The following is a 19,560-nucleotide window of genomic DNA, read 5'->3' as shown; positions in this document are numbered from 1 at the left end:
ACCTGCTGAGAAATTTATACCCTCCAAGGCGGGGGTTACATAGTATTTTATCACGATCACGTGGACCAATCAAAACTCATCATTGTGACATGGAGGTATGATAATCAAATATGTCATTCTATTTTATAGACCTGATATACAAGGAGAATCAGTTTTGAGTATCATGACAGATAAAAATCTCCCCATCAAAAATGGAGTAGTATATATAAAGCACTTACATATAAGTCATCTGCACCAGTAAAAAAATGTAAAATTGTGCCAAATTCAAATTGTTGTTGTTTCTTCAACAATCTTGTCAAAGAGCTGACACTAATTCTGGTCTGGTGGTATGTCAGTGTAAAGGGGTGTCACGATAAATAGAAATATCGATATATTGCTATTGGTAAGCACTTAAAAGTCAATAAATGTTAAATCAGTTTCTGATTAATAGTATCGATTTCAGTTAGAAATATCGATAGTTTCAATTGTATTTACCATGTTTACCATATCATGCCATTGAGTCACTGAAACACACTTGCGAACGCAGCCTGGTGAGAATTAGAGTTAACTGCCCTTGATGCTTAGCAACCGGTCTTTCTTATTTAAGCATAATTGCGGAGGGTGACAGTCAAGTGGAGTTTGTGGCAAACTTGGGTGGAAAATCGAGTGTTTGGAAGTCTTATGGTTATCACATTCAAAGGAAACTTCAGTTCCAAGGTTTAATTCAACTCTAAAATCCATCTAAAATGATACACTGAAAACTATCGATATTTATTGCAATAGTTGTTTGCAATATCAATAGTTATTGCAATAGTTTCTTTCAATATCAATAGTTATAGCAATAGTGATTTTCAGACCAATAGTCACCCCTATCAGTGTATGAAGATGTTTACAGCAACTGGGTGCTTGGTGCAGGAGACAGTGAACACTTCAGTCTGCAGCCACGCCCTCCTCCTGCCACTATCTGGCCAGACTGGATCAACTATTCATGAGAGTCGCACTACCTACGTTGCTGTGAACACTCTCCATTCACACAGGCTCACAGTGTACGGACTTCGCCCAAACGTCACACACAAGCCTGTAGTTTTCTTGAGTGGGTAGGGCTGGGAGAGGTATCTGTACCTTGACATGACACAAATGTGGATGTTGTATTGTACTGGATTTGTACAGAGGTGTACAACATGCATGGAAAGAAGGATGTTGTATCGTCATGTTGTATTGATCTTGCTGGGACCAATTCTAACCTGTAATCCCAACTGGGGGCTTAAGCCTACTAGATAAGGACAAAATCAACACCAACCATGTCCATAGTCATTGCCTGAAGACCTCAGGACACCCATTGATTTTAATACCACAGAAGACCTCAGGACACCCCTTGATTTAAATACCATAGAAGGCCTCAGGGCACCCATAGATTTAAATACCGTATTTTCTTGAGTATAGTGCGCACCCATGTATAATGCGCACCCCCCTCTAGCGGGTTCAATATTTTGGAAAAAAAGAAATTTGAATATTATGCGCAGAAATCTTTTACACCGTACCCTTTCAGCGAAGTCCGGCAAACGAACGGGTGCTGAGAAACTTCGTCAGTACAAATTCGAAATTTGAGATAAAAAATCACCAGACATGTTTATTTACCGTTTAAATAGTATTTATTGTTCTGCTAGGCATTGTTTTATATTTAGGGATTAAGATTACCTTGCGTATTTTCTCGTAAACTAAGCTGGAAACAGCAATCAGCTGTACACACGTTTTCTTGGAATCGACCGGTGATTCGGTCAAGACACACCCAATGATATAACTTTATAAGATTTTTAATGCAAGGATCGGCAACAATTGTATCTGAAACTATTTTATTTATCAGGAATAATATATTCCATTATTTTCTTAATTATATGCAACCTTTAATAAACATATTTAAAATAATAATAACCCTAAGCGAAGCAGCTGATTGCTATTCCCGGGTATTATTTTTTACATGGAACATGTCTGACCAGTCACCGTCAAGGCTCACGCGCACATGATCACGTGATCGCGAGAATTTCATGTTGACATAGAATCGTCAAACAAAAACAAATATGACTTTTAACGAGTCAAAGTATGTCATTTATGATATATGTATCCATTCTCTGTCAACTAAAGTTTGTTTCAAGGCGTCAATAGCGGTATTCTGACCGTGGTTGCTGTTAATAACGGTGAGTTGTGCGATCTTCCGATCGCTTCACACACGATTTCGCCGAAATTAATAAAAACAATATTATAAGGAATTTTGAATAAAATCAATGACATAAGTTACAAACATAAGTTCAGATATACAAAGAACACTTTTTATAGCCAGACAGTGTAATTACATAATTATTTTGCGTACTTCAGTATGGATTTGTTGACATGGTATTCCCGGTGTTTTGTGCTCACGGTAATGTCTTTCCATGGGGGAAAAAAACATCCAAACTCATAATTCGTGTATAATGCGCACCCCCTTCTACAATGCTGTGTTTTTTCGAAAAAAAGTGCGCACTATACTCAAGAAAATACGGTACCATAGAAGACCTGAGGACAACCCTTGATTTAAATACCATAGAGAAGGCCTCAGGACACCCCTTGATTTAAATACCATAGAAGACCTCAGGACACCCCTTGATTTAAATACCATAGAGAAGGCCTCAGGACACCCCTTGATTTAAATACCATAGAGAAGGCCTCAGGACACCCCTTGATTTAAATACTATAGAGAAGACCTCAGGACACCCCTTGATTTAAATACCATAGAAGACCCCAGGACACCCCTTGATTCAAACACCACAGAAAACCTCAGAGACCCCAGGACACCTTTTCATTTCGAACATGGCTGCAATCGTCTTCCCTAAACAGTAAATAGATTTTGCAAGAGACAAAGTGGCATTAGACATCTTCATGATGTAATAAACTTTTGACAGGACATTCATCAACATCATCACCAACTAAGAAAGAAAAAGACATTTTGGATGACAATCCGTCAGTGTCCTAGGAAAAAAAGCCGATCTGACAAGCCTGCAAGTCATGACACCTTTGCTTTTAAACCCCCTTCCCCCACTGTCTCCTGTCATCAATACCTGAACCCAGTCCACTCACCTAGGTACACCTGCAGCTATTTTAACAGGTAATGCAAACACCTCCAAGACAGGTATGCTAATTCTATTTAACCTTGCTAAATGTGCTCATTGAACAAAGTTTATATCTTCAATGTAAACACGCGCTTGTCTTGGCTTTAGCGTTACAATAGAGGCTGCTGTCTAGCCATGCTATCAGACCTAGTCATTACAAAATGTTTTTAATTCCTTTCAGTTTTGGGTTTTCAAATATTTTAAATAAATTAATTCCAAACTTTTGACAATTCAAATGTCCTACTTTTATAACAAACATTGTATGAATTTAACTTGGTATGAATGAGTTTTACGCGGCTTTTGACAATATTCAAGTAATATCACGGCAGCGGACACCAGAAATGGGCTTCACACATTGTACCCATGTATTGAATTGAACCTGGGTCTTTGGCTTGATGAGTGAACCACTTTAACCACTAGGCTACCCCTCCAACCCCAAATAGGTATGAATACACAAGGCCTTTTAGAATGTGGCCAAATGTAACTTGCGTAATGTTTGATTGTTTGTTTGTTTGTTTGTTTAACGCTGCACTCAGCAATATTCCAGCTATATGAAGGCAGTCTGTAAATAATTGATCAGACAAGCCAGTGATTTATATCATGCACATGTATCCACATATATGGCATCGATGACATGCATCAAGCAAGTCAGCGAGCCTGACCACCCGATCCCGGTAGTCGGCTCTTACGACAAGCAGTTATAAATAGTTGCCTTTTATGGCAAGCATGGGTTGCTGAAGACCTATTCTAACCCGGATCTTCACAGGTCACCATGCATATTTGAAAGTATAATGCTTTATAAATCTGCTTCTATCATATTTTGTTTAAATACTTAATTTGAAAAAAGAGAGCATATAAATATACTTAAAATTTGTGTCATGACAAGGACCCATTGATTTTCACATTTAATTTTTATCACTGTGTACACCATGCCTATCTGAAAGTTTCTGTTTCTGTATCTGTTTCTATCATCAGCGTTGGACAGGACCAAGAGTCTGTGGGTCTGAGACTAGTGAAATTCTAAACTCAGTCGTTTTCTCCTAAAATATAGTTCATTATCTAGATGGATATTACAATGGTGCCCACCCCGTATCACACACTGTAAAGGAGTGAGTGAGTGAGTTTGGTTTAACGCCACTTTTAACAGTATTCCAGTTATATCGCGGCGTGTCAGCTTAATGTGGGAGGAAAGCCCCAAGTCATGCAGGTCTCTGATGTTTACCACTTCGGTGAAACCCACGAGCACGGGTATGGTGCTGACAAACCTAGAAACATAATCGGGGCGAACCGGGATTCCAACCCACAATCATAGGTTTCTGGCGTGCCCAAGGGACGCAACTCTGCACAGCGAATCGCGGCGCCTTAGACGACTGGGCCACCCGTGACCCCCCACTGTAAAGGAAACCTAATACAGTGAACTACGGTTATAACGAACTCAAGGGGACTACTAATTTTAGTTCGTTATACCCCTAGTTCGTTATAAGCATATATACATCATAACTACAGCAAATAGTCGGGACCAAAAAAGTAAGTTCGTTATATCCATCAGTTCGTTATGAGCGTGTTCGTTATAACCGTAGTTTCCTGTATTTTGAAAATGGCATAAACTAACGCCTCATTCAGCAATATTCCAGCTAAATGGTCTGAAAATAAGCCAGACAATCCAGTGATTGACATCATGAGCATCAATCCACAATACGATGACATGCATCAATCAAGTAGTGACCCTGACCACCCAATCCCGTTAGTCGCCTCTTACGACGAGGATAATCACCTTTTATGACAAGCATGGGTTGCTATTCTCTACCCAGATCTTCACGGGTCTAAACTTGATGAAATGTGAAAACATACTGATGGCAGTGAATAAGGAAACGCTTAGTTTTAGACACAGTCAAATGATATGCTATCTTGTGTTCCCAGCCTGGTCTTCCAAATACGCGTTGGGAACAATGCACACAAACGCATCTCAACATTTGATTTTGACATGCTGAATTTGTATGTGTGCTACCCTATTTGACTCAATAAGCGCCCAGTGCGCTCCCAAAATTAGAAATAGGGGGCTCTTATTAGAATATTATTTTGGTGAAAAAAAAACAGATTTGAAAGATAAATTTCGTGGTTTATGCTGACAGCCTGAAATGCTTATGTACGAGATATATATTTTTCCAGAATATAATTGCCAATAATGAAGGGTGCATATAACACATGAGTGCGTATTATACGCGAATAGGGGAAGGAAGTGGTGCGTATTATATGCGAATAGGGGCCAGAAGGGGTGCTAATTGGGATTGTTCACTGCCAATATATTAGCAAATCTCGACGTGGGCGCTTATTACGTCGAATACGGTATTTCAAATGTACTGACAATAAACCTTATTTCCCTATCTTTTTCATTGTTCCCTTATTTGTTTCCATCAGTATACTATACATTCATCCACATAAAACAAATCTGTTTCTTACTCTATACTGGATACTGTTTTAGAGAAACTTATATTAGTGAGTGATTATCATCCAGGTTTTAACAGTAATAACCAGAGTGTAAAAAGTACAACCAACCAGCTTCAGTGGCAGAGTGATTAGTGAGCGAGTGAGAGTACGGTTTTAAGCCGCTTTTAGCAATATTCCAGCAATTTCACGGCAAGGGACACCAGAAATGGGCTTCACACATTGTACTCATGTCTGGAATCGAACCCGGGTCTTTGGCGTGAAGAGTGAACACTTTAACCACTAGGCTACCCGACCGCCCAGAAACTTATATTAGATTGTGCTTCATCGTTAGGGAAATGGTACTTGTTGGTATCAACAAACAAAATGAGTGAGAGAGTTGATTTAATGCTGCTTTGAACAGTGTTTTAGATTTTAACATCGTGTCAGCTTGACGTGATTACCACGTTGGTGAAACCACGGGTATGGTACAAATACGTCCCTTTAGAAATTTAGCCAATGGTACAGATAACCTGACAACTACTCTTTGCACACGCTTGAGTAAGTCTTAATGTTGTGGTTCACCTGTCAGGTGTCGACGTGAATAAGACATCAGGCTTGACAGCAGCTATAGATAGAATTGTTTGATAGGTATTACTTAAAGCTATAGAGAGGCAGTGTGGTGGGGTATAACATGTATATACACTGATCTTTTGTTATCTTACACCAAGCTACAGGCTTGTTGCACAAGCACACACAGCACGATTCTATCAGCGTGGCTTATAAGATCTTGAAAAGTGGGTTTCAATTGAGGAAGCATTTAAATAATTAAGCTGACATCAATTGGTTGTGATACAATTCAACTACCTTGTCTTGATTTCCCTGTGTTGTTTTAACATTAGTTATCATCATCATCATCATCATCATCAAACATCCATTCCTTCATTGCTATGATGGTTGTTAAATGCTGCATTCAGCAATATTCAATCAATATGACAGAGGTCTGTAAATAATTGGATCAGACAATCCAGTGATTGATGTTATAAACATCGATCTACGCAAGTGGGTACAATGACATGCGTCAACCAAGTCAGCAAACTGACCACCCGAATCCCGTTAGTCGCCTCTCAGGCATGTCAGGACAAGCATGGGTTGCTGAAGACCTATTCTAACCCGTCTCTTCACATTCTGGCGCGTGTCTAGGCTCCCTCGTCTTCCCACACCAGGAAGTGACTGCAGAGAGAATGTGTCTCAGTTAAGTTGATCAACGGCATGAACGACATGTCATTCCATCAAGACCACGCACTTCAACCTCCACATCCCTAAATATAGACTATGTTGCAGAACTACTTGTAATGCTATACCTCCATGAAAATCAAAGGAGAGTCAGAAGATGTTGTAGGGGAGATGTGTTAATCCGTGCACCAGAAGAAATAAATACCGTATTCGACGTAATAAGGGCCCAGGGTGCTTTCAAAATTAGAAATAGGGGGCTCTTATTAGAATATTATTTTGGTGAAAAAAAAACAGACTTAAAAGATGAATTTCGTGGTTTATTCTGACAGCTTGAAATGCTGATATGCTGCAGATATATTTTTCCAGAATTTAATTGCCCGTAATTAAGGGTTCATATAACACTCCAGTGCGTATTATACGCGAATAAAAAAGTCTTGTGTACATTGATCAATCGGAAGGGGAGCTAATTGGGAACGTTCACGTGGGCGCGTATTACCGTATATGACCGCGGATAAGCCGACCCCGTAGATAAGCCGAGGTGTTAATTTGACCATTGAAATACGAAAGAAAATGGTATGACCCGCAGATAAGCCGAACCAGGAATTAAAAGGCAAAAAACACTGCGAAGTCGGACTGCAAGACATGTGCCGGTACTCGCAGATATTCAAAAATATAAGATGAAAAACGTTGTAATTATATTGAAAAAGTCATTATTATTTCTAATAAAGATTTAACAAACCAGTCATCCACTTTCATAATGTGGGAAGCTGTTTCTCGTGGGTTTTTTTAATCTCATAATGATCGTTATATGTTGCCATCAACAACGAAGCGCCATTTTGTGAATCGGTGCATATAGAATTATGATCCCGTGAGAAAATATATCGGCTAGTGCGAAGACGCGCAGTTTGAATTCAGCATCGTAAGCGTGGCGTTTTCGTTTCAAACTCATGATGAGAATGTCAGTCAGTAAAAATATACCAACTTTTATAACCCCCTTACACCACTATTGTATGTTAATCCAATTGAATTAAATAAACTATCATACTATGAACACATTGAATGACCATCACTTACTCACAGGCTTCTCCAGTTTAATAAACTAATCTCTCGAAAACAAAGGAATTAAGCCCCTACTCCCAACACGATCGCTAAGCACCCACAACTTGAAAATGTTTGTGTAAACAACATGACAATACCAATCGGCCCGTTATTATCAATGCTCATTTCCTTGTGTACCGTGTTGCTTTAAACAACAGGAAGCAATCACAGTGGTCACCGTTTGTGACGTCACAGGAAACAGCTGATCACATGTTTTTGCAAATGGCGAACGGAATAACTCGCCGATACAGTTGTTTATTTGCCTCTTTCAATAAAGGTAGACACTTGTTCACTATCAATTTATGAACTTTGCAAAACGTACGTAATAGCTATTGGCGATTTCATTTGGGGATTATATATTATAGCTGTGAATTACATATATTGTTACATGTAAAGATCGCGGAGTTTACGAAGAATGATAAACTTTGAACATTCAATTGAAAACTTATTATCGGAAGTAGTAACATGCATAACTTTTTTTTTAATAATGACAACATTGGTGTATAATAATAACTTTATTGATAATTTATAACAATAATGTCTCTAGTCGTGGCAACTTCCAAACTTTCGGGAAGTTGTTATCTAACGGACCGTCATTCAGGCGATGTTTTTGACCGATCACGATCTGAAAAATACTATCATGAAAGTGTATCCCGTGGATAAGCCGACCCCTTTCTACAGAATCTTTTTTCTGGTCCTCAAAATTCGGCTTATACGCGGTCATATACGGTACGTCAAATACGGTACATAAAAATGTTCTGAAATGAATGATACAGTTAAAATTTGTTGAACTCATGCATGAAATGCATGGCTTACTCCAAGTAGGATTTGACACTTATGAACGTATTGAATTTAGGCCATTGCCAGCCAGTAAAATAAAAAATTGTTTGTTTGATGTTCAACACGATGCTCAGCAACATCTCAGCTTTAACCCAACACCAGTAAATAATGGAATCTGGACCAGACAATCTAGTGCCATACGATGACACGCAATCAACCAAGTCAGCACGTCTGACCACCCGATCCAATATTCATCTCTTATAACCATGATATGTTGCCAGGTAGGGTAACAACAAGTACCTTCTTTTAACATCTTTTGGTATGACACGGCTGGGGATCGAACCCTGACCATGCTGACCTTCCACTCTCTGGGCAGACCCTCTACCACCATGACCACTAGACCACGGAGGCGGTTGACGGGAGGGGGTAGTGGTGTAGCTGATCATCTGATTATGGAGATATGCATTTCATGATGAAAACTTGTTCTTGTGGTTTTCGCTGCAGTTGAATGTCCCTGGCAGATAAATACGGATTTATATTCCTGAGTCCTCAGCTTCCTTGTCCAGATGACATGTATCAACAAAGTCAGCGAGCCTGACTAACGGGATCGGGTGGTCAGGCTCGCTGACTTTGTTGATACATGTCATCAATCCCAATTGCGTGAATCGATGCTCATGATATCAATCACTGGATTGTTTGGTCCAGACTCGATTATTTACAGACCGCCGTCATATAGCTGGAACATTGCTGATTGCGGCGTTAAACAACAAACCATCCAACCATCCTTGTCCAGACACACAAAGGTAAACATCACACGAAACATTAACAGACACACCTCTAGACACACAGACACACCAACATATGAAAGCCAAGTGGTCCTTATCGTGACCCTAATGTGCAATAATCTAGATGAAGGGTCCCCCAGATCAAAATACTATCACATGACTATAGCAGAAACTATAAGCACCCTCCTAAAGTTTGAAAACAACCTATTTATAGAAGCTACCCTTTTTTTTGTTTTATAACATACTATTGCTCAACAACCAAGCGAAGGACCCCATTATGATTTAAGTGTTGCAATGGTTACAGTAAACACACACCCACCCTGTAAAGATCCAGTTAAAATTGGCCTTCAGCAACCCATGCTTGTCGTAAAGTGATTAACAACACACAGTCAAATCATGAACTTAAAGGGGCTGTCGGGTAGCTGAGTGGTTAAAGCGTCGGCTCGTCACACCGAAGACCCGGGTTTCATTTCCGACATGGGTACAATGACTCAGGGTTAGAAATTGGCACTAGTCCTATAGTCCTTGCCAAACTGCCCAATGGTAAAGGTATCATAAGGATTAGTAGAAATTTGCCCCTTTTAAGGGTTTTGCTATATGTTATCATTATAAGGACTAGGGGACGAAAACTGTTAGTTTCTACCGCTGAATGTGTGAAGCCCATTTCTGGTGTCCCCTCTGGTGATATGGCTGGAATATTGCTAAAAGTGGCATAAACTCACTCACTCACTCACTCATTCACTCATAAACATTAACAATCATACACCAATTTCTTGAGAGCATTTGATCCGTTAACAATTACTCCCAAGATATCCAGTCTATCCTCGCCAGTCACCACAGGTAATATATCTTTTTATCACCATTATCAGTGTCATTTCTTAGATCCTCCCTACCGACACAAATCCTGCTCCAGCTAAACAAACTTTTATTATCAGCTATCATTGAGAATGTCTTATCAAGATGTCAATGAAGCTGAAAAAAGTAAGTTTAATCCATTAGGGCACATGTATTGTAGAAGCCCTTTGTCAATCTCTCACTTTTTTGTCAAAGAAAAAGTGTTATTTTTTTATAAATCTAAATGTACATACATGTGTGTTTGACCTTTTGTATCTCAATGTTCAAGAATTAGGAATTGCATCCTCTGTAATTTGTGTATTTATATAGGCATATCTGAAACCATTCAGCAACCCATCCTTGCTGTAAAAGGCGACTGCTTGTCGTAAGAGGCAACTAACGGGATTGGGTGGTCAGGCCCGCTGACTTGGTTGATGCATGTCATCGTATCCCAATTGCATGGATTGATGCTCATGATGTCAATCACTGGATTGTCTGGTCTAGACTAAATTATTTACAATCTGTCGTCATACGTCTGGAATATTTCTGAGTACAGCGTTAAACAAGAAACAAACAAACTAAAACCCAAGTGAAATTCAGCTTGTCATGAGCCATAAACACCTGCATCCCCTGTGACATCACGTGTGAGTCGTAGATGTCGAATTCGTCTCGATACACAATATTCCTGTGATACACCAGCCCGTTGCTAAGTAAATCATTAATGACCAGCCTCCATATGGACCAGACAGGTGCCTGATGGGACGTGTCCTACGTGCAGGTGCTGTTTCACATGTGTAGCCCTGGTCTCAGGGGGTGAATAATTAACGTAACAACCTCCCCATTGTGTCTGGTCTGTACAATACTCATTAGCAGTGGCACAGCGGGATTCATTTGAGATGTCATCATCAAAATAATAGCAACAATTTGGTATCTTCCAACCCCTCAATTATTCATAGTTATCAATTCCTAGTATTTTGCGTGTTCTCGAGATATACACACCAGACTACCTGCTTTGTTGATGATTGAAAATAGCAGTGCGCAACATCACCCATAAAATGGTAACTAATGGATTCAAACACTATGACAACAAAACTCCACAGCTGCAGGGGGCGGACATACACAATCACTTAAATACATCTAGTCCATTGGTTATTTCGTCTATTTCTTTACGTTCTTTATGTTGTATAGAATTTTTCACTAGTAGACTAGTAAATGGCTCTAGCCCTTTTGCAGTTGCAGCTACAGAGAGGGAGTGAGTATGGTTTTATGCCGCTTTTCGCAATATTCCAGCAACATCACTTTAGGACACCAGGAATGGGATGCAGCAGTGTTTGAAATTCAGCATAAAAGCAGACATAATATCAATCACTGGATTGTCAGGTCCAAACTCGATTATTTATCATATAGCGTTAAACACACAAACAAACAAAAGAGCCAATCAGAAACGTTAGGTGAGTTCAAGCCCGTGTAGCGCTGTTATTTCCGGCCACCTTTTTCTTGTTTAGCTCGGCGGCGAAGTCTAGGGTTGAGATTTGATGGTTGTTTTAAAATAAATACGAGGTAAGGTGACCACAGATAATGACGATTGTGTTGCCTGAGGTTTGTTTAGCAAGTTCCAATAGGTTGAAATGAGTGATATTCATATTTCATGAGATAATGACCCATGAAATCTTGAATAAGAACCAGGATGGCGGGTGTCACTCCTTGCTTCTATGTATATAGAGGGGTGTGATTTTTTTTCTCTGTACAAATATATTATGTTATACACACTATCATCGAGTTCCTGTGCACCGACTCCAAGGCATTTGATCATGTTGATTTGCTGGCCAGGCAAAGTTTCCATTAACTGGAGAAAATTTAGACCATGCGCCTTGGCGGACTCGGTGTATTGTGCATCTTGACTTTTCATGTGATGATACGATACACGATACATTTTTTTTGTATCAATAAGAGACGCTACACTTGCTAAAATAAATTACTTACTACTCATTTAATGACCCCCACCCCAAAGTTTTTGTAAGTCAGATATTAGCTGTTTATGTTCACTACAAAAAAGAGCTGCTATAAACATGTGTCTACAGCTAGCTTTTCCTTTGGAACTTGCTCTGAAATATTCATAGCCAAGGAGTTTCTACGTGATATGACGTATACATCATGATACATGCGTATCACGATACTAATGTATTGTATTGCAACCTTGCTGTATCGTTTCTCCCCTAGCTCACACTGAAGGTGTTGGACAAGGTGTGTGTAGTATTGTTGCACTGAATAATGTCTCGGGTGGGATTGTTGTCTACAGTGGTTTGTGTTGATGATTAAATAAGCAATCTCTAACATTATCATTGTTGATTAGTTATTTACAACAATTAACTTCAATAGGTTTTGCTTTCATGGAGGTATATAATAAACCACATTACCGTATTCGACGTAATAAGTGCTCGGGGCGTTCTCAAAATTAGAAATAAGGGGCTCTTATTAGAATATAATTTAGGTGAGAACAAAAATAGTTAAAAGCTCGTAAATTTCGTAGTTTATGCTGACAGCCCTAAATGATACAAAAGAAAAGTATGCAGCGTTAGAAATTGGCACTAGTCCTGTAGTCCTTGACAAACTGCCTAATAGTTAAGGTATCATAATAGTAGAAATTTGCCCTTTTTAAGGGTTTTGCTATATGTTATCATTATAAGGACTAGTGGATGAAAACTCTTAGTTTTACCACTGGTATGTGTGTATCATACACGACAGATATATTTTCCAGAATTTTATTGCCCAGAATTAAGGGTGCATATAACACACGAGTGCGTATTATACATGAATAAATAAGTCTTGTGTACATTGATAATTCAGAAGGAGTGCTAATTGGGATTGTTCACTAGGAATTATTATTAGCAAATATCGCCGTGGGCGCTTATTAGAGCCGGGTGCTTATTACGTCGAATACGGTAATTAAACAATGGAAGAAAAAAGCTCAAGGACACCTCCAAGCATTTTGAATGAATAAACTGGACGAGTCGAGGCAATATTTCCTCACATACTCCACACTCACCACTTCCAACTTGGACTGGCTTTATTCTGTGTTCTGGAATTTGCAAGTAGACAGTTTATGGTCATTCAGTGCAAATTACGAGCTGTAACCATGATCAATTTCCATTTACATCACCAACAAACTAATCAATATCAAACATCATCATGATCATAAAGCAAGAAAGTATTGATTTTTGAAAAGGCATCAAAGTGGCCCAGGTGATTTATCATCGCTATTCGGAACTGAAATCACCTGAATAGGAAATTGGATTTCTGTATTGCTAGTCATAAAAAAAGGTGAAATAAATCTATCAGCATTGGATGAATTACATATACACTGTCAGTAATGCACGGCGCAGTATGAAACAATCTGACAGGAAACAATCTGACAGGACACACTCCTTGCACTGCCTATTGTCCAGACCATGCAATCAACAAGTGAATATCACTGTGACCTAAAACTCGTCACAGATTAAAAAACATGTAGACCCTAATCTCACAATCATTCATATATTAACACACATCATTCCACCGGGAAAGGTCAGGGTGGAACATGGAAATTCATTACCTTGAGTTATAAGCCTCCACTGCTATGAGTTACAGCTAGATCCAGGTCAGTGTGATATAGGTTTTATCTCGCATGAAATATACGAGCGTGTATTACACATTCAGGTGATGTATGAATGTAACTCTCAGCAGGACATTACCACGCTCCAGCAGTGTACTCTATATCAACTTGTGATGATTCATAGTCGGACATTGATTATCTCCCTTAGTAGACTCTTCCAATCATAGAAATCAATAAAGATAGCCATGTGGTACGTGCAGCATCCCATGCTGGTACAATGCTACACGGATCAAATTGCCTCTCAATTGCAGTATTTGGGATGGTGACATTGATTACAACCAGGCAATTAACATAATTAACGTCAACGATACTGGACATCTGACGTTCATGAAGATAGTGGCAATACTAGCAGCTGCCCGACTACTGTTCGGATTTCTGGTGCTATCACTGACTAAACTTGTTTTTAGACAGAAAATTTAATTTTATATATTTAAGGGATCATCCTAGTTCAGATTTTAAAAAAAAGCTGATTAATTGCAGGTTTAAAGTGGAATTTTGTTATCAATACACATCCAGAATGACTAAAATTTAAGTTAATTAATTGCTAAAAAGGTTTTTTTTTCAATACGCAACTAATTTTGCTATTAATCAATATATTATCATACAAATATGAGTCAAAATATCGATACTAAACTTTCCAATCAATGACACCCTGCCCTAACACACCTATCCGTCATTGATCTCTAATGCACACGTTACATGGACAGCACACAGCTGTCACACCAGCCTCTTAGCGATTAAGAGCTTCTCAATACTCCAGGGAATGACATCCATCGCAATGAATGGCTCACCTGCTGGCCCTATGGGTGAACAGATCTGCTCCATGCTGTAGAGAGGGGCATTATCAATTGTATCAGCACTTAAGGAGATAAACATTTGTAATTTCAGATTTGTGGGCAATGTTGAATATTTGAGGCTGGATTTATTTTTTTCGAATTACAAAATACAATGGATGGAGAGGAAGGTCGGAGTTTCATTACCTGGCTGTATGAACATTGTTCTTAAAAAATAAGTTTCTTCTTAATCCCAACTCTGGTTCTTTTTGTTTCCCTGCCTTGACTTCAGCATTAAGGAAATAAAACAAGGACTGGTCGGCTCGGAGTCAGTATACTGTTAAACTGTGGCATGGGATCTCAGTGGGCTAGCACTCAAGGTGGTGGACAAATACAAACAGCCACACACAAAATATGTGTGGTTCCGGTTCAGGTTACCCAACCCGACCTACATTTTACTCCCGCTCCGACCTGATTCAACTCAGATTTAAAAAATAAGATGATATCCCCACCCTATCTTGATGTTTTTCATCATTTTGGTCAGTGCTGACAATATGATTGCAACATGTTTCATCAAATTCCTTTTTCCGTGTTAAAAGATTGATTGTATATCTGACATGTTGGTGAAAAACTTTTTTGTTGACATCCATGTAACAACAAGGGACTTTAAGTGATAGATATGCCATGTAAAATATATTTGAAAAAAATATAATTTTCCTACCTACCCCGTCTTAATAGGAGCTTAACATATTTTATCATCCAAAACTGGCTCCCACAGGAGATATGGCTTGGATGAGATCAAGCGATATCTACACTGTAGATATCGCTGCAATGAAATTACATCACAATACTTTGCAGACCATTGTGACGCCACTGGTTACCATGACATCACAATCAAATGACATCACTAATGGCTCTGCTACTGAAGCTGTTAGCAGTACTTTTTTACACTGAAGACACTGCTAATTACTGTCAACAAATTGAAAAAGCTGAAAGAATGATGTTGGATGATAAATAAAATCTCACCCTTGTGTCATTTGATATCAAATATATATCAACACTTGTTGATAAAAGTGGCAAAAATCCTCGGCAAGCCTCGGAATTTTTCCACTTTTATCAACTCGTGTTGATATATTTGATATCAAAAGACACTCGGGTGAGATTCTCTATTTTTGGGATAGGCCTAACCAACAGCCATGAGACTGTAACGGACACTAAAAGCTGTTCTCCCCAAGTGTCGTTGTTTGTGAAGATCAATACCTCCACTGCAATCAGTGACAAGTTAGGATCAATAAGTCTTGCAGATCCAACATTACATCATGCCCTGCACAGTAATGTTCATATCCGCCATGTTCTATATCACAACCTACTAGGGCTGTTACGATTCACTCGGTGAATCGAACCGTATCCATTCATGAATAGAATTCGTTGTCACTAGAATCGAACATTTATGAATATACAGTCATGTGAATTTACATACCCTGACCCTTAAAATATCTATAAGAACATATTATATGCATAGATTTCTTCAAAGACGACACTCTTTTATATTTAATTCGACAGTATTTTAGTCACTGTCACATTTGAGCTGATACTAGTACCTGGATAAGTGCAGTATATAAATGCATAATATATCATGATATATTGATAATTAACAAACGATGTCAAATAATTTATTTTGTTATTGTTTCACTGAATATCATAAATAATACATCCACTGCTGACTTGTAATGGTATCCGTGAATAAATATTCGTATTCGTTACCCTATATTCATGATACAAATCATATTCACCTAACAGTGTATTCGTTGCAGCCCTACAACCTACCCTGTAGCAAGCTCCTCACAGCAATAGCCCCTTCATGGAGCTCTCTATTCTATCATTTCCACCTGTCACAGCAGGGTTTTCAATTGTGTTTTGTCAAAGAGCCATGCGTTTCAAACATAAATTCAGCCTAAAGCAAACATGTAGTACTGCATTCACAGCAGCTATTCTTAGCAAATTTTAAAAATTGTTTGATATATTTCATGTCAAATGTAGAGCGTGCAGTGTGTTTGTATTTGTTTGTTTCATGCAAGCTCAAATCAGAAGCACTAATGTAACAATTGTGTTGCTATCGTTGCTTATACTAGCCAGGTACCAGCTTCCTGAGGTAAGAGAGCTAACTGACAATTAAAATCCAGTTTCCACCCTTGCCAAACTAGGCTGGAATTTCCAGGCTCGATCGTAGTGCCACCAGTTGCTCTTACAAGTTATGTCCCTTCTATGTCCCTCCTATTGACCAATCAGGTTCCACCTCTCATATCACTTGCATTTGCTTCAAACAAAATGGGAGGCGGCCAGTCAAGTCGATCTGATCGATAATCAAGATCTGTATTGTAATTAAACATGTCTTACATTGTGAAGTGCATCAAATCACCTGAACACCTTGATTAAAAACATGAAAAGATTTGGAAAATATCTGTCAACGGTAAGTTGATGGTACACTTGCTTTGCAAATCCTGCAGTCTACCAAATCCAGCATTGTTAAATCCATATCTAGGGATGTTTAAGTTCGTTACGAGATTTTCATTAGACTTTGCATAGACTCGTGGTCCAGTCAAAATATAACTCTATAATTCCAGCCTAGTTCGGCAAGGGTGGAAACTGGACTTTTATAGTCCGTTAGCTCCTGCCTCAGGAAGCTTAAAAAAAAAAAAATCACATCATATCCCTTCAGTGAATCCTGGTGAACGAACAGGTATAACAAACTTGGTCAATAAAAATATGAAATTTGATACAAGTATTTGTCACAAAGTGACGAAATTTCCCCCGCCTGTATATACACCATAGTACCAAATATGAAGACAATCCTGCGATTAGTTCTTGAGATATCGCGGCAACACCGTTTTCCAACTCCAAAAGCAGATTTGCCTGCTGTGACCTTGAAAATGGGGTCAAGGTCACCAAAACCGACTGGTGTCTGCGGAGTCTGTATATACACCATAGTTCCAAATATGAAGACAATCCTGCGATTAGTTCTTGAGATATCGCGGCAACACCGTTTTCCAACTCCAAAAGCAGATTTGCCTGCTGTGACCTTGAAAATGGGGTCAAGGTCACCAAAACCGACTGGTGTCTGCGGAGTCTGTATATACACCATAGTTCCAAATATGAAGACAATCCAGTGTTTAGTTCTTGAGATATCGCGGCAAAACCGTTTTCCAACTCCAAAAGCAGATTTGCCTGCTGTGACCTTGAAAATGGGGTCAAGGTCACCAAAACCGACTGGTGTCTGCGGAGTCTGTATATACACCATAGTTCCAAATATGAAGACAATCCAGCGATTAGTTCTTGAGATATCGCGGCAACACCGTTTTCCAACTCCAAAAGCAGATTTGCCTGCTGTGACCTTGAAAATGGGGTAAAGGTCACCAAAACCGACCGGTGTCTGCAGTGTTTGTATATACACCATTGTTCCAAATATGAAGACAATCCTGCGATTAGTTCTTGAGATATCGCGGCAACACCGTTTTCCAACTCCAAAAGCAGATTTGCCTGCTGTGACCTTGAAAATGGGGTCAAGGTCACCCAAACCGAACGGTGTCTGCAGTGTTTGTATATACACCATAGTTCCAAATATGAAGACAATCCTGCGATTAGTTCTTGAGATATCGCGGCAACAAACAGGTTGGACGTTCGGACGGTCGTGAATACTATATTTCGCGCGGCGGGGCACAATAAAACATTACTAGGCATGGTGATTTAACTTTTAAATTGTATTTTCTGCTCTCCAAGGCATTATTTTATATGCAGAGATTAAGATTACCAATTCAAAACAGCATGTACAGCAATAGAAACATACAGTTGTAGTGATCATGGTGATAGTCCACTCATCCGTATAATAATAACACATAGCGAAACCCTAAAAAAGGCCAACTTCTACTCGTCTTTATGATACCTTAACTATTTGGCAGTTTGGGATGGACTACAGGACAAGTGCGAATTTCTAACACTGATGTTTACAGCTGCTATGAAATCAGAAACAGACCACAGGCTAGCTGTCCCTGTCAGCATGGTCAGGGAACAAAGCATGACCATGACCCGTCACGGTGTGCATCTTCAGCACATCTTCGTCAGCTGTAGCTATAACAACACTCATTATAAGTCGGGGTCACTCCAGTCTTTCCCACTTCCTGCTTGGGCAGTGGGCGTGCTGCATCTCCCCGCTACCACAGGGCTGACACGGATGCAGTTTACATATCTCTAGATACATCGAGAAAAATACACGGGGGGGGGGGGGGGGGATAGAATATGTGTGAAAGATTTTCTCTATGGTGAAATCCTGTTAGTAAGCAAGGTTAGAACTAAACCCAAAAGCTTTACTAGCCTGGGTAGAGATAAAATGCCCCAGGAAAGCTAAAGGAAATGGGGAAATTTTTAAATTTTTACAGGCCCCCAGGAATTTGTGCTAGCCCTGGGCAATGGGCTAGTTTTAAGTTCCAAGCCTGTGAAGACCCCATTCGTCCAGATTTGATCCCCAACAGCCCCAATACCAAACACTCTGCTTCACATCTTGTCTCCAATAATTTATTTGTTTGTTGTTTAACGCCGCACTCAGCAACATTCCAGCTATATGATCGCGGTCTGTAAGTAATTAAGTCTGGACCAGACAATCCAGTGATTGAGATCATGAGCAACGATCCATGCAATTGGGATACGATGACATGCATCAACCAAGTCAGCGAGCTTGACCACCTGATCCAGTTAGTCGCCTCTCACAACAAGCATAGTCACCTTTTACGGCAAGCATGGGTTGCTGAAGACCTATTCTACCCCGGATCTTCACGGGTCTGTCTCCAATGAGGTGAGGTGGA

At 39.4% G+C, this 19,560-nt stretch overlaps 1 protein-coding gene across 11 annotated transcripts in view; it reads right to left on the bottom strand.

The window, feature by feature from the left end:
• Window positions 1–19,560, bottom strand: part of LOC124140769 (coronin-2B-like) — a 146,036-nt gene that overhangs the window by 98,589 nt on the left and 27,887 nt on the right. For 3 of the 11 annotated variants that reach the window (XM_046508507.2, XM_048386799.1, XM_048386801.1), the window contains exon 1: window positions 13,872–14,044. The exons of 3 other annotated variants lie outside the window; for them this stretch is intronic. The gene's annotated coding sequence lies outside the window, so the exon portion shown is untranslated. Of the gene's footprint in view, window positions 1–13,325; window positions 13,359–13,871; window positions 14,045–19,560 lie in introns of those variants that run through there. 5 more of the 11 variants (XM_048386800.1, XM_046508506.2, XM_048386802.1 and 2 more) reach the window with 4 other exon arrangements.

This window comes from Haliotis rufescens, unplaced genomic scaffold (assembly GCF_023055435.1).
Source record: "Haliotis rufescens isolate VD_foot unplaced genomic scaffold, xgHalRufe1.0.p SCAF_60, whole genome shotgun sequence".
NCBI classification, from domain to species: Eukaryota; Metazoa; Mollusca; class Gastropoda; order Lepetellida; family Haliotidae; genus Haliotis; species Haliotis rufescens.
Note: the sequence above shows the minus strand (reverse complement) of the source record. Positions and strands in the feature narration are given on the sequence as shown.